This window comes from Lissotriton helveticus, chromosome 8 (assembly GCF_964261635.1).
Source record: "Lissotriton helveticus chromosome 8, aLisHel1.1, whole genome shotgun sequence".
NCBI lineage: Eukaryota > Metazoa > Chordata > Amphibia > Caudata > Salamandridae > Lissotriton > Lissotriton helveticus.
This window is the reverse complement of record NC_136069.1, coordinates 154,116,109-154,130,927: the sequence shown is the minus strand read 5'-3', so window position 1 is coordinate 154,130,927 and position 14,819 is coordinate 154,116,109. Positions and strand designations below refer to the sequence as shown.

General features: G+C 44.2%; 1 long non-coding RNA gene across 1 annotated transcript in view; it reads left to right on the top strand.

Annotated features, from left to right (window-relative positions):
• Positions 1-9,891, top strand: part of LOC144771518 (uncharacterized) — a 50,345-nt gene extending 40,454 nt beyond the window's left edge. The window contains exon 4 of the long non-coding RNA XR_013599320.1: positions 9,848-9,891. This is a non-coding gene — a long non-coding RNA (uncharacterized LOC144771518). The remainder of the gene's footprint in view (positions 1-9,847) is intronic.
• Positions 9,892-14,819: the final 4,928 nt, after the last annotated feature.

The following is a 14,819-nucleotide window of genomic DNA, read 5'->3' as shown; positions in this document are numbered from 1 at the left end:
GAGGATGGGAAGAGAGAGCCACTCTCTACAAAAAGAATGAAGCCATTCAGGGCATCATGGTTTGGGCGAAGGATTTTTACCGCGCTCAAGCAAGATGGCCACTGCTACTGCATGATACCCAAATTCTCTAGAGATTGTTGGTGTCACTGATTTTTTCTAGGGAGAGTGGGCTAAGACAATCAATAGGCAAAAACGGACCTGGGGAATTAATACAGCCTTAATGGGGGATTCGACCAACAGGGACAAAAGACAAAAGGCCCCGAGGGATAGTGTATGGTAGCATAAAAAGTCCTTGGAATAAAAGGCCCTAGCAAATGATCTATTGGAACAAAAAGGGTCCTTGTAAGGAATGGCCTCGGGGGATGGCAATATGAGGGACAGAGCAAAGTCCCAGGGCACAAATCACAAAAGAGGGTCTGAGATAACCTAGATCCTTGACTGCTCCCTCCAAAAAAGAGCAAGCTGATGGGCGGACTTGGTGGGATAGCAGGCATGAAACCATCACAAAACGTGGAGAGTGCAGACATTGGCAGGGGGTTCCCATGAATGATCGTCCGACCTGTACTAGTTCCAATCCACCAAATTGACACCCTTGATTTGCTTGTCCTACAAGATGAGATGGACCCCAGAATGTATGTGATTTTCTACTCATATTGGAGGAGAGGGGCCCTCAAGACAAGTTTGAACCCAATAGGGTAAAACCAAAAGAGCATGAAACACTGGATGCATTGCCATAAACTCAGACAAGTGGAGTTTCATTGCCACTGGGTTGATGACTCTGAGGATAGACAAAGGACCCCAATACCTGGGCTGTAGCTTTCAGAGTCTTTCAATTGTAATGATCTTGATAGAGGGTCATACCAGATCTCCTTTGTAACCAAGCTGCTGTTTTTGATGTTTCTTGGCTTGCACCTCCATGTGTTCCTTTGACTCTTGTAACAGTTGTTTAATGTGTTTGTGGACTTGAGAGGAGAGATCAGGATTGTTCTGGATAGATAGATAGAAACTTGCTCAGGGCTTTTTGGTGGACCTGCAGGTAGAGCTTGCGGAACCTTTCCTGTTACACAGTGAAATAGGAAAGTAGCAGAGTTATTGCATGCAAATTTTACTAAAGGGAGTATCTGTTCCCATTTTGAGGAATTAGTGGCTAACAAACATCAAATAATCTGTCCCAATTATTTTCGAACTTGCTCTGCCTGCCGATTGGTTTGCGGGTGATAGGCAACCAAGAGTCAAACTTCATTGTCCAACAAGGTGCGCAAGCTCTGCCAGAATTTAGAGATCAATTGTGCCCAACTATCAGAAATTATAACAGAAGGGAGACCATGAAGCTGCATGACATGCTGAAGCAAAAGAGAGGACACATCCTTTGACATGAGGAGTTTCTTTAGAGGTAGAAAACAGGTCTACAGTTACCCAGACAGCAGTGTGTTTGTTGGAAATGGTAAGGACTGTGATCAAATCCACTCTTCTGTTATGGCATAGGCATGGGGTGCTTGGAGAATATAAAAGAGTCCTTCTGATAATGAGTTGGGAGTCTTAGTTTGGATGCGTGTTGGACAAGAATGAATATAGTTCTGTAAGTTCTTAGGCAGGCTGGGCCAACAATACCATCTTTTGAAATTTCTATGGTGTTCTAAATGCCTGGATTTCCAGTGAGAGAGGTATTAAGACACCAAACTTAAGCTTCCTCCACTAGCTCTGGAAAAGGTGGAAATACATTACTTTTAACGGTAAAAGAGGCCATCCTGTATTCTAATGCCGTTAGCAGTCAACTATTCTCCCATGTAAATCTGAAGGGCCGCCTGCTTTACTCTTTTGAGAATGTTTTTTATTTGGCAAACTCCTAGGACAGTTTTTGGGGAGATGATGTTCTAAGGAGGCATGAAGTCGGTTTCTTGGGTGGTATATCCCACCGTCACAAGGTATCTGCTTTTATTTCCTGAGCCCCTGGGTGATATGTTATCATAAAATCAAATTCACTAAAAACCATTAGCCACCAAATTTTCCTTGGTGTTAAAGCAATGAGAGATTTAAACGATTTGTGAATGGCATGACAGTATGAGCAGCTCCTACTAAGTAATGTTACAATTCCTGAAAACCTAACTTGATGATGAGGAACTCTCTCTTAGCATTCATGTATTTTTGGTCTGTGAGTAACAGCTTTTTAAATAGGTTAGCTAAGGGGTGCATGTGTCCTGAATAACTATCTTGCTGCAGAAGAAACTCACTGCCACCTCTACTTGTGAGGCATCTGTTTTGCCAAATAAACTCTGCATAGGATCAGGGTGCCTAAGCACAGGTGCTGATGTGAACTTGTTGCTAATCTAGGCAAAGACTTGATCAGCTTCCTCTGACCAGTGGGGAGGTACTTTCTTCTTCAAAAGCCTGGTAATAGGTGTAATAATTTCAGAAAAATGAGTAATGAATCACCTCTAAAAATCTGTGAAACGGGGGCATGGCCTGCAGCTAACTAAGATGGCCGTGACCTAGTGAGGCTCCGAGGGTGAGACCCATTCCCCTCAGACATCCAACCAGTTATCCGGCTCAAGCATTGCCCCGCGCTCAGAATATCGGTGGCGGAGGTGAACCGGCATGCAGCGATTCATCTCCGAGGCTCCTACGACATGTGAGCACAGAGCGTCATTGGAAGAAAGTTTGCGGCCTGCAACCGCGTTGTGCGCACCAGCTTCAATTTTGAAGACCCGCCGGAGAGGCGCGTACTGAGACGCCGTCCACAGGGGGTGCACCGGACGAGTAAGGCTGAGACTGCCGGCAGATGGTGAGTGGTGCAGCTCCCTCCCAGAGCGCCCTCCCCCGCCCGGCATTGTTCCCATCTCGCCGCCAGGGCGAAATAATATCCAGTGCGCGTCGCAATTGAGGCCTGCAGAGGCGCGGAGCCCAGGAGTCACCCACTGGCACCAATACGATGCTGGGAGCCCCTACTAAAGACCATGTAGCTCCTGTAGGAGGAGACCATCTCTCCAAATCTCAAGCCACTCCCAAATTTCCTCCACAGACTCAAAGATGTGGGCCTTGCCCTGCTCTAGGATTTTCAACTAGGCCAGATAGAGAAACATATATTGCAGCTGTAAATCACGTAGCTTTCGCTTGACCCCCATGAAGCATTTCCACAGTTCCTACTCCTGTCTGGTGTAACCCAGATATATAGTGACTTTATTGTTCTCATATTGGAGGTCTTGATGCTCTTTGGCAGCGTGCAGGTCACAGTCTCTGTCACAGTAGTTTAGCACCTTCACAATGATAGCGCAAGTCTCTGTGACCAGAGTGGGAGGCAGCACCAGAGCCCTGTGAGCCTTCTCATACGTGAACAGGTCAGAAAGGCCCTTGGGATGCACCTGTGTGCAAAGCCAGTGTTCCTGGAATGTATCTTTTGGAATTCCCAGCACACGAATGTTCCTGCATCTTGCATGTCCCTCCACATCTTCAGCCCTTTGCTCCAGTGCCCTCATGGCCATCATTATCTGGGGCACTTGTTGCTTGAGTGTTGTCACCTCTTCCTGCAGATCTGCAACATACCCCCTCGGCCGCAGTGACCTGCCACGTTCCACATATCTACCCGGAGCAGATTAACATCAATCAAGGCGGTCTCAATTCGGTCTTCTAGGGCCTTCTTTGACTCCCTGAATAGCAGCAAGAAGCTCTCCCCGGGATGGCTCGGAGCGATCCTCCTTCTCCCCAAAATGCAGTACCTCGTTTATCTGGTTATACACTGGGTAGGGTGTCTCGGCATGGTATACTGAGTTATGGTGTTTGGCCCAGCTGCTCTTGCTGCCTTTTCCTTGCTCATGACCATGGCGGAATGGCAGATTGGACTCACAAGTCCCCTCCAATTTGTCCACTCTGGGAGCTCCAACACAGAACCCAGCGAGTGGCTTGCTAGAGGGGGACTACACCCACCATCCACCCGGATGGGCCTCACATTAACCTTGTCAGCCAACTGCCACACTCACCGTGGCAGATACCCTCCTCCCCAGGTGATCCTCAAGCTGTGCAGTACCCGGTTGGGTTGAGTGGCACCCAGGACCAGGTAAGCGGACAGTGTTATAAGAATATCACAAAGTGTCTGCGCTCCTGATGCCAGCCTGCTTCAGTTGGAGGGGTAATGAATCTGGGCCACAGCGGCTCCCCACCTGCGCTCCAACAGTCCTCAGGATATCTCTGGATCAAGCCCTGGTTAACTGTAATCTCGTGCAGGCAGCCTCCATGTGCCTACCATCACTCTGCGGGCTGAAAAGGCCAGATCAACCGGCTCAGGAAACCCCCCCTCACAGCAGCTCCACCCAGTTCGAGGAGTTCTCAGCCAGATCTACACTTTCCCAGCAGGGGTAGCTCCCACCCCGATGCGGCCTGATCAGCTCTCAGTCTGTGCCCAGGATGTTGTGGTGGTGCACTCTTTATGCCCAGTAGGCCTCTTCAGCAACCAGTCTTTAGTCAACAGGTGTCCAGGTCCAGCTCTCCACCTACCTTTGTTGGTCTTCGGCCACCTCCAGGATCTGTGTTCTTCTAGGTCCCTTCTCTCCTGCTGCATTTTTCTTCCTCTTCCTGCTTCCGCACCACTCTCTTCTCAGGCCTCTTCCTGCTCTCTTACCCACCTTTTTGCTGCTCATGCTCTCTTTCTTGACCTTTTGCTGCTGCTCCCACCGGTTCCCCGCCCATTTTCTTACTCTCCACTTCAGTCTTTTCCCTTTTGCTTTATTCTCCTACAGAAACACCTGTCTTAATCTGATTGCTAAGGGTCTTTCGTCTCAGACTGGTGCTGTATACCTGTTATTTATTCACAACAAAAGAGAGAGAGACCTTAGTTTCCCCAAAGTTACTGTACAGAACCTCTCCTTACACACAAATAATCATTCTGTACAAATATCTGTGTACATACGGTCTATAATCTTTAACCACTACTTGGGTTTCTGGCCCTTACTTCAGGACTGTCCTTTTGAAGAGTACCTACGTGCTTGAAATTTGGTAATAATCACCAAGTTTCTTTCTCAACACTGAGCAGGAGAGGATAAACATGATAGTTCCCTACATTATATTAAAATGGCTCCAAAAAGTTAGTCCCATGCTTTCTATTCTTAGAAATGCTTAATGTTAGTAAAACACAAAGAAAAGAAAAAACATCAGCTAGTGCACTAATCTTAGTCTTTGTTTAATTTTTGTTAGCTTGCTACAGAATGCTTTAAAACATGTTAATGCTGCTCTTTCTCCTTTTTCTCTCTCAGTAAGAGCTCACCACGTGAAAGGACAACATCCAGGTAAGGAGCTTGTGGGGACTCCAGGTGGAGTATCAGGCTTCCAGGCTGGAGGTCTTCAGGAGGGAACGCAGATTTTCAAGCGAGAATGGGAAGAGAGAGCCACTCTCTTCAAAAAGAATGAAACCATTCATCATGGTTTGGGCGAAGGATTTTTACCGCGCTCAAGCAAGATGGCCACTGCTACTGCATGATTCCCAAATTCTATAGAGATTGTTGGTGTCACTGATTTTTTCTGTAGAGTGTGGCAATAAGGGACCTGGGGAATGAATACAGCCTTAATGGGGGATTGGACCAACAGGGACAAAAGACAAAAGGCCTGGGGGATAGTGTATGGTAGCCTAAAAAGTCCTTGGAATAAATGGCCCTAGCAAATTATCTATTGGAACAAAAAGGGTCCTTGGAAGGAATTGCCTCGGGGGATGGCAATATGAGGGACAGAGCGAAGTCCCAGAGCACAAATCACAAAAGAGGGTCTGAGATAGCCTAGATCCTTGACTGCTCCCTCCAAAAAAGAGCAAGCTGATGGGCAGACTTGGTGGGATAGCAGGCATGAAACCATCACAAAACGTGGAGAGTGCAGACATTGGCAGGGGGTTCCCATGAATGATCGTCCGGCCTGTACTAGTTCCAATCCACCAAATTGACACCCTTGACTTGCTTGTCCTACAAGATGAGATGGACCTCAGAATGTATGTGATTATCTACTCATATTGGAGGAGAGGGGCCCTCAAGACAAGTTTGAACCCAATAGGGTAGAACCAAAGGAGCATGAAACACTGGATGCAATGACCATAAAATCACAAGTGGAGTTTCATAACCACTGGGTTGATAACTCTGAGGATAAAGAAAGGACCCCGATACCTGGGCTGTAGCTTTCAGTGTCCTTCCATTATAATTATCTTGATGGAGAGTCATAGCAGATCTCCTTTGTAACCAGGCTGCTGTTTTTGATGTTTCTTGGCTTGCACCTCTATGTGTTCCTGTGACTCTTGTAACAGTTGTTTAATGTGTTTTTGGACTTGAGATGAGAGATCAGGATTGTTCTGGATAGATAGAAACTTGCTCAGGGCTTCTTGGTAGACCTGCAGGTAGAGCTTGCGGAACCTTTCCTGTTACACAGTGAAATAGGAAAGTAGCAGAGTTATTGCATGCACATTTTACTAAAGGGAGTATCTGTTCCCATTTTGAGGAATTAGTGGCTAACAAACATCAAATAATCTGTCCCAATTATTATCGAACTTGCTCTGCCTGCCGATTGGTTTGTGGGTGATAGGCAACCAAGAGTCAAACATCAATGTCCAACGAGGTGCACAAGCTCTGCCACAATTTAGAGATCAATTGTTCCCTCCTATCAGAAATTATACCAGAAGGGAGACCATGAAGCTGCATGACATGCTGAAGCAAAAGAGAGGACACATCCTTTGACATGAGGAGTTTCTTTAGAGGTAGAAAACAGGTCTACAGTTACCCAGACAACAGTGTGTTTGTTGGAGTTGGTAAGGACTGTGATAAAATACACTCTTCTGTTATGCCATAGGTATGGGGTGCTTGGAGAATATAAAAGAGTCCTACTGATACTGAGTTGGGAGTCAGTTTGGATGCGTGTTGGACAAGAATGAACATAGTTCTGTATGTTCTTAGGCAGGCGGGGCCAACAATACAATTTTTTGAAATTTGCTATGGTGTTCTAAATGCCTGGATTTCCAGTGAGAGAGGTATTAAGACACCAAACTTAAGCTTCCTGCACTAGCTCTGGAAAAGGTGGAAATACATTACTTTTAAGGGTAAAAGAGGCCATCCTGTTTTCTAATGCCATTATCAGTCAACTATTCCCCCATGTAAATCTGAAGGGCCTCCTGCTTTACTCTTTTGAGAAAGTTTTTTATTTGGCAAACTCCTAAAACAGTTTTTGGGGAGATGATGTTCTGAGGAGGCATGAAGTCGGTTTCTTGGGTGGTATATCCCACCGTCACAAAGTATCTGCTTTTGTTTCCTGAGCCCCTGGGTGATATGTTATCATAAAATCAAATTCACTAAAAACCATTAGCCACCAAATTGTCCTCAGTGTTAAAGCAATGAGAGATTTAAACGATTTGTGAATGGCATGACAGTATGAGCAGCTTCTACTAAGTAATGTTACAATTCCTTAAAAACATAACTTGATGATGAGGAACTCTCTCTTAGCAATCATGTATTTTTGGTCTGTGAGTAACAGCTTTTTAAATAGGTTAGCTAAGGGGTGCATGTGTCCTGTATAACTATCTTGCTGCAGAAGAACCTCACTGCCACCTCTACTTGAGAGGCATCTGTTTTGCCAAATAAACTCTGCATAGGATCAGGGTGCCTAAGCACACGGGCTGATGTGAACTTGTTGCTAATCAAGGCAAAGGCTTGATCAGCTTCCTCTGACCAGTGGGGAGGTAATTTCTTCTTCAAAAGCCTGTTAATGGGTGAAATAATTTCAGAAAAATGGGTAATGAATCACCTCTAAAAATCTGTGAAACTCAAGAAGCACTGTATTTCCTTAAGTTTGGTAGGTGCTCACCAATCCAAGATGGCAGCTACTTTTTTCCTATTTGTAGTTATAGCTTCTGGGGAGAGAAAATAACAATTCTACTATGGAGGTGTGGATGGTACAGTTTTCAAATTTAACAAACAGATTGTTTTCACATATACCATGTAGAATGGCCCAACATGACTTACATGGTCAGTCAGATTTGGGGAGTTAATGAGGATGTCATCTATGTACAGAAGGACACATATGTGCAATAAGTCTCTTAGGAGCTCATGAATAAAGAACTGGAATGCCTCTGGGGCCTTACAGGGTCCGAACGGCATTACTAGGTATTCAAAGAGGCTGAACTAAGTTCAATAGTCTGTCTTTCATTCATCTCCTTAAATAACTCTGATGTGCTGGTATGCCCCTTACAGGTCCAACTTGGTGTAAATGGTTAAATTCCACACCTGATCAAATAGAACCAGGATCAAAGGTAAAGGGTAGTGATTTTTCACCGTGACTTTGTTAGGATCTTTGGAACAAATAGTCTTGGGTGATGGCAATACGAGTGACAAAACAAAATCCCAGGACACAAATCCCACAAGAGGGAGCGAGAGAACCCAGATTCTTGACAGTCCCCTCCCTCTAAAGATAGACCTACCAGATGGGGTTTGGTGAAATAGCAGGTAACCCTGGTCTAAAATTCCACTCTGCTTGCAAGGTTTGTGGATTCTTGGAAACTCTGCCTTCTGCATAGAACGCAGAGTTACCGAAAAACTCCGATCTCCACAACGGAGCGGAGTTTTTTTGTGTTCACGCACTAAATGCGTTTTCACGTGCGTGGGAGCGACTTACCGGGATGCCTGCATTCACCGACGAGTTCTCCTATCAGTTCGCGAGCGCCACGAGGATTGGTAGCTGGTTACATGGTCCGGCTAGAGTGTGCGATCGCGAACACATCATTCGGGCGCCCCATTGGAATTCTGGTGGAAGTTTTGTGAAGATCACGATGCCGAACACGCGGAATTTGCAATCTGGAGAAGAATATCTCTTGAGCAGCATAAAACCTTTATGATTTGTATTAAAAAAACTCCTCAGATCCTCACAATGATAAATGTCAGCAAACATAACATGCAGGCATGATGTCAACATTACTGCATGTGTTTAAAAACCTCAAACTTCCTAAAAAGAGATGGCAGACTCATAAAGCAAGCACAGAAGGAAAATAGAAGAGGCATAAATAGGAACTGCCACTGTGTTCATTAAAATATGACCATGTGGCACTGTCGCAGATAGTGTCCAAATAGATGATAGAATGAACACCTTCATTATACTTAATTTTTTCAAAGTTATTCTATGTTTTGCTCCTACGTGCAACCTGGGCTCGCGCCCTGCCACAATGGCATGCATATGTAACTTCATAAGATTTAGAGCACAGTTATACCCTTGTCCCAGTTGCACAGTGTAATTCCATAAATATTCACAGAGACTCCATTTTCATTCAGTAATCCATTTTTGACAATGTTATTCCATTTTGTCCATTGACTTTTCTATGTTTTCATCATTCACATGTAAGGCTTCATGATTTCCCTTTTCTTCTAATGCAAAATACGTGTCTTCCAGGCCTTTCTCTAAAGCATGCTGGAATTCATTTTCCTCCTTGGCAATCTTAATCATATCAACCAAATACATTTTGGGATACCTTATCCCTTCTTCAGGGGTGACTACAAATTTAGAGAAAACCAGAATGTGTGTCCGGCTCTCAGAGGTCCCTTCAACATAAATTATTTTGTTTGTTTATATGCTTTATGTTGAGTTGTTTGCTCTTGCATAAGTAACACTCTGGGCATATTTTCCATATCATTTACAATAATTTTAGATGGTTCAATCTTTATTTCGCCATTTCAGCTTAAAATTTAAATACATTTCTATTATTGTATGTTTGTTTTTAGACAGTTTGCTTTTCTTGGCAGCTCTAAGTGATAATTGTATTACTTAGTTGCACTTTATAAGCTTGTTACAACTGCGAAAAAACCTGAGCTAACATATTCAAATCTCTTATTTCTGTGTACAGCGAAGAACCATCCACATCACTAAATGGGCCGACTCTTGGATCACTTATTCTAGCATGGTAAGAATGGGGTAACGCAATAAAACCTGAAAGAGGTATAAGTAATCATATTGTATATCCAAAACATTCCCCTGAAATGGATGTAATTCTTCCCATCAGAAGCATGTTAACAAATTACCATTACCATGGCCACCTCACTGTTTAAATACACTTTCTGCCGTTCTAGTTGTTGCCTTGGCAACATGTGTTGATTCCGAGGATCACAAGAGTTTGAAGATACACTGCCACCCAAAAAACGGTGAAAAATATACACCTACACCTTTGCTTTCCAAAACAAATGCTAGCTGCCTTGATTAGTCCCAAGGTTCAAATCATGTTGCCACGAATGCTGCTCATTAGCATGCAAATTAACAACAACATTGAATTTAATGAAGCTCTTGTATTGCCTTGATGGAAAAAAGAGACATAGTGTACGGGGGTGCAATTAAAAAGTGAAATACATCTCAGCAAAATTGGGAAGCGTTTAAAGCAGAATGTTATTATCTGGCTTCTTCTAGCGCAAGCGGAGTCTGGACACTTGGTATGGAAACCTCTAGAGGTTATTATTTCTTTTTAAGTGGCCCATTCTTTGGGTTCATTAAAAGTTGTGGTGGGTGGCCTGCCATCTACCAGCTGGGCGGAGGTCATAACTTGAGCCAACCTGGCAGAATACCACCTGCTATATTTATAGATCTTTGCTTGCCTGGTGCAGACCTCAGTGCATTCAGAGATGCCACCGTCACCACGAGGGCTACTTTGAAGGCATAGTAAGTTTCTTTGAAGGCATAGTAAGTTTTCTGAGCAGCCCCCATGTTTCAGCCGACCACTTCAAAACTAACTCTCAAAGTCGGAGTTTGTATTAGAAAAACCATACTCGCTGGGATATTCCCACAGGTTATGGGGATGAATGAATGATTGAAAATTGAACTTATAGAGCGCTAAACTTAGCCCAAGGGTGTCGCGGCACTATTGCGGAACTAATGTGCAGACAAGATGGCATGCTCAAACTGAAATCTGTTTAAAAAGCCAGGTCTTCAAGGATTTATGGAAGGGAGAATGTGACACCTGACCAGAAAGCTCTTCCGGTAGGGAGTTCCACAACTTAGCAGCAGCAGTAGAGAAGGCTCTACCTCCCCATTTTGACTTTTTTAACCTAGGTTCTGTTAACAGATTTTTTTCTGCAGACTGGAGCTGTCTAGTGGGAGCATAACAATGGAATATTGCGTTAATACCATCAGGGCCTGAGCCATAATAGGCCTTATGAGTTAGGCACAGTGTTTTGAAGAGGATCCTATGGTCCAGAGAAAGCCAGTGCAGCGTGATAAGAGAGGCTGAGACTGAGTGGTATTTCGGTAGACTAATTACCAGCCTGGCCGCAGAATTCTTCTCCAGCTGCAGACTTCGCACCAGGCCTTTATTAATGCCCAAATAAAGGGCATTACAATAATCCAATCTGGACATTACCAAGGCAATAACAGCCTGCTTGCGTGAGTCATAAGAGAGAAAATGGGAGATTTTCCTGAGGATCCTGATAATCCCAAAACAGGTGGACACTGTCCTACTGACCTGCAGGCACAAGGAGAGTGAATTGTCCACTATGACCCCTAGATTTTCCCCGGGGGATACAGGGCAGGGACAGACGCAAACCGTGTCCGGCCACCAATCACTGGTCCAAATGTCCAGTTTACTGCCGAAGATCAGGACCTCAGTCTTCTCTCTGTTCAATTTCATAAGGTTTTCCACCATCCAGGAGGAGACAGCCTGCATACAATTCCTAAAATTCTGGGCAGAATCCCTGATGCTGTGAGTGATGGACACCATTATTTGGGTGTCGTCCGCATAGGACAACACCTCCAACCCAAAGGATCTAACAACCTTAGCCAGTGGGGCAACATAGATATTAAAAAGTGTTGGGCTCAGGGAGGAGCCCTGAGGATCACCACATGCCAGGGGGTTGAAGGGCGAGTAGAATTGGCCAAATTTCACTGTCTGTGTACGATCACTGAGAAAGGAAGCAAGAAGCCCCAGGGCCGAGCCCCCGATTCCTGTCTCTCTGAGACGTTCAACCAGCCTCAGAGGAGATAGGGTATCAAAAGCTGCAGTGAGGTCAAGTATAACAAGCAGAGTGGTGTGCCCTGCATCCACTTGTATGGGCCAAAGAAGGCTTCTTTAAAAGTGGCTTAACGACTGCAGTCTTCCACAGGGCAGGATACTGTCACTCTGAGATAGCTACGTTCAATACAGCAGTAAGGTGGGGAATACTGATCTCTCAACCAATTCTTAGCACCTTAAGGGGCAGGGGTCCAGAGGGGAGCCATATTTGACTCCTTCTAGTAGCCAATCAGTAACTTCTGGCAACATACAAGGGAAAGTGAGTAGCCTGGGAGTCCCCTCCATAAATGCACCTTCGTTAGAGAGCAAGGTAGACTGAGCAGGCAACCCCGCATTAGAGTTGGAAGCTTCCAGCAAGGAATAAATGTCTGTGATTTTGGTACAAAAGAAATCGGATATTTTATCACAGAACTCCTGAGAAAATTTTGAAGGATCTGTGACTGTGGGGGATGTAAGAGAATTGATGACATTAAAAAGATCCCTAGAGGATTTCATTGACTCTGTGATCTTTGAATAGTATAGCCCCTTTTCCTCCATAATAGACGCTTTATATTCTTTCAAACACTGTTTGTGGAATTCCCTTCCCAGAGGCTCTAAGTCAGAACGCCACTGCCTCTCCTGTTTACGGCACACCTGTCTCATCTTTCTAAGTGTCAAATCAAGCGCACACAACAATTTCAATGATATGGGTAATCAAGATAAAATGTTCTCCAAGGATAAGATCACACACTAGTGTTCATTTTCATTCTTGTTTTTTTAATTGGTGTATGGATGTTTCTCCTGTTCAGAGGAGATCCATATAGAAAGAAACCAGCCGACACGTGTTTCGTCAGAAAGGGTGTTAACCCAATGACTCTTCAGGGCTGGAAGTGATACAAAGGACAGTGTGGGAATGTTATCTGCAATGAACACATTCAAGGGGTGAAGAAAAATGAAGACAGAAAGAAAACCTGTGTACGTGGAAACCAAAGGAGGGAAGTTGTGTGAAACAACAATAGTAGTGACTGGCACTTCTAAAAAGAACACCTAAAGTGAAATCGTATACAGAAGTGACCTAACCAAGTGATGTGTATGTTTAAAATGTAAAGAATCGAAATGCGAATTCTGGTATCAGAAAACAAAACGAGGGCGCAGGGAAAACACATAGTGGCCGGCCCTGGGTCGACTACATAGTATACTGGGGCAGGTATATTGACGACTGCCTACTGATCTGGTGTGGGACACAAGAAAAGCTAGAAGATTTCTGTGAATATCTGAACAACAACGACATGGAGATGAAATTCACAAGCCACATTAGTACCACAAATTCACCTTTCTAGATGTCGAACTATACATCAAAAACAATGCCCTACAAAGCCGCCTTTTCCGAAAAGAGACCTCCTGCAATGCGGTTTTACATGCGGGCAGCTCACATCCTCTCCACCAGATTAACACCATCCCTTATGGAGAGTTCATACGTGCCAGAAGAAATTGTAGTGACAACATGGAATTTGACCTATGCATACGAGACATGACGAAAAGATTCTCTAATAGAGGATACAATGCAGGGATTCTACACAGAGCAAAGAACAGAATCAAACGAATCAACAGAGAAGCCACGCTCATCAGAAAAAAGACAATAGATGCGGCACGTCAACCTGTGAGACTGATCATGGACTACAATGAAATAAGATCAACAGTAAAAAAGAGTGTTACTAAACACTGGGGCATCCTATTAGCAGACAGAACTTTGAAGGATTCAATTACCACCAGACCCCAGATTACATATCGACGCGGAAGAAACCTGAGAAACAGACTATGCCCTACAGTTCCACATGGCACCAAGACCACTACATGGTTAACAAAGAAATCCAAGGGATTCTACAAATGCGGCTATTGTGGAATGTGCAGATGGGCCAACCATGCCACCAAGACCTTCAATGGCTTCCACAAAGAACTATACACCATCAACACAAACATAAACTGTGATTGCAGATATGTGGTCTACATTATTCAATGCATGTGCCAGAGCATATATGTGGGCAGTACCATCCGACCCTTGAGAGAACGAATCAGAGACCATGCACGGGCCATTCTACAACAAGATGCACATTATCCAATGGCAATACACATGGCCACCTGTCCCTCTCAAGGAACCACAAAGAATTTCAAGTTTTTTGGTATAGACCTAGTAGAAGGGAACGTGAGAGGTGGCAATCGAGAATTAAGACTCAGACGCCAGGAAGCAACCTGGATCATGCGCCTTCATTCTGTGAAATACGGACAAAACACTGATGATGAGCTTCATTTCTTTCTGGGACCATGACCAGTGACACTACATCATACACGCTTCTCAGTTTAATGACAATTGTCCCTTGTTTTTTCGAACAGGCGTCTGAAAATTAGAGATATTATTATATCCATATGTACATTATATTACCATATGTATAATTTTTCCTCTATTGAACTGTACCTAATCAATTTACTCGGCCTTATATTTCTTGGCATACATTTCCTTGGCTACCCTTTTTGTTACCCTTTTGACTAGTTCATACCTTGTGATCCCAATCCCACTTTGCCTATGTGTCCTTTTTTTGATTGCTTTTTATTCCCAAATTGCTTATTCCATTTTATAGTTTCAACTTAATTATAAAGCTTCACTCCATTTTCCGTTACTCCTTTCTTTCCCATTAGAATGATGATATTTCTTATTCCTTCCCATTGCTCTCTGCCCAATGTTAACCAAATATTTCATTAGCTCAGTCTTTCCTTTATCTTTAACGGGCCATCGCCTCCATGCGGCGATTAGCGTTCTAGTCTTTACCCTCACGCGCCGGTTTCTGGT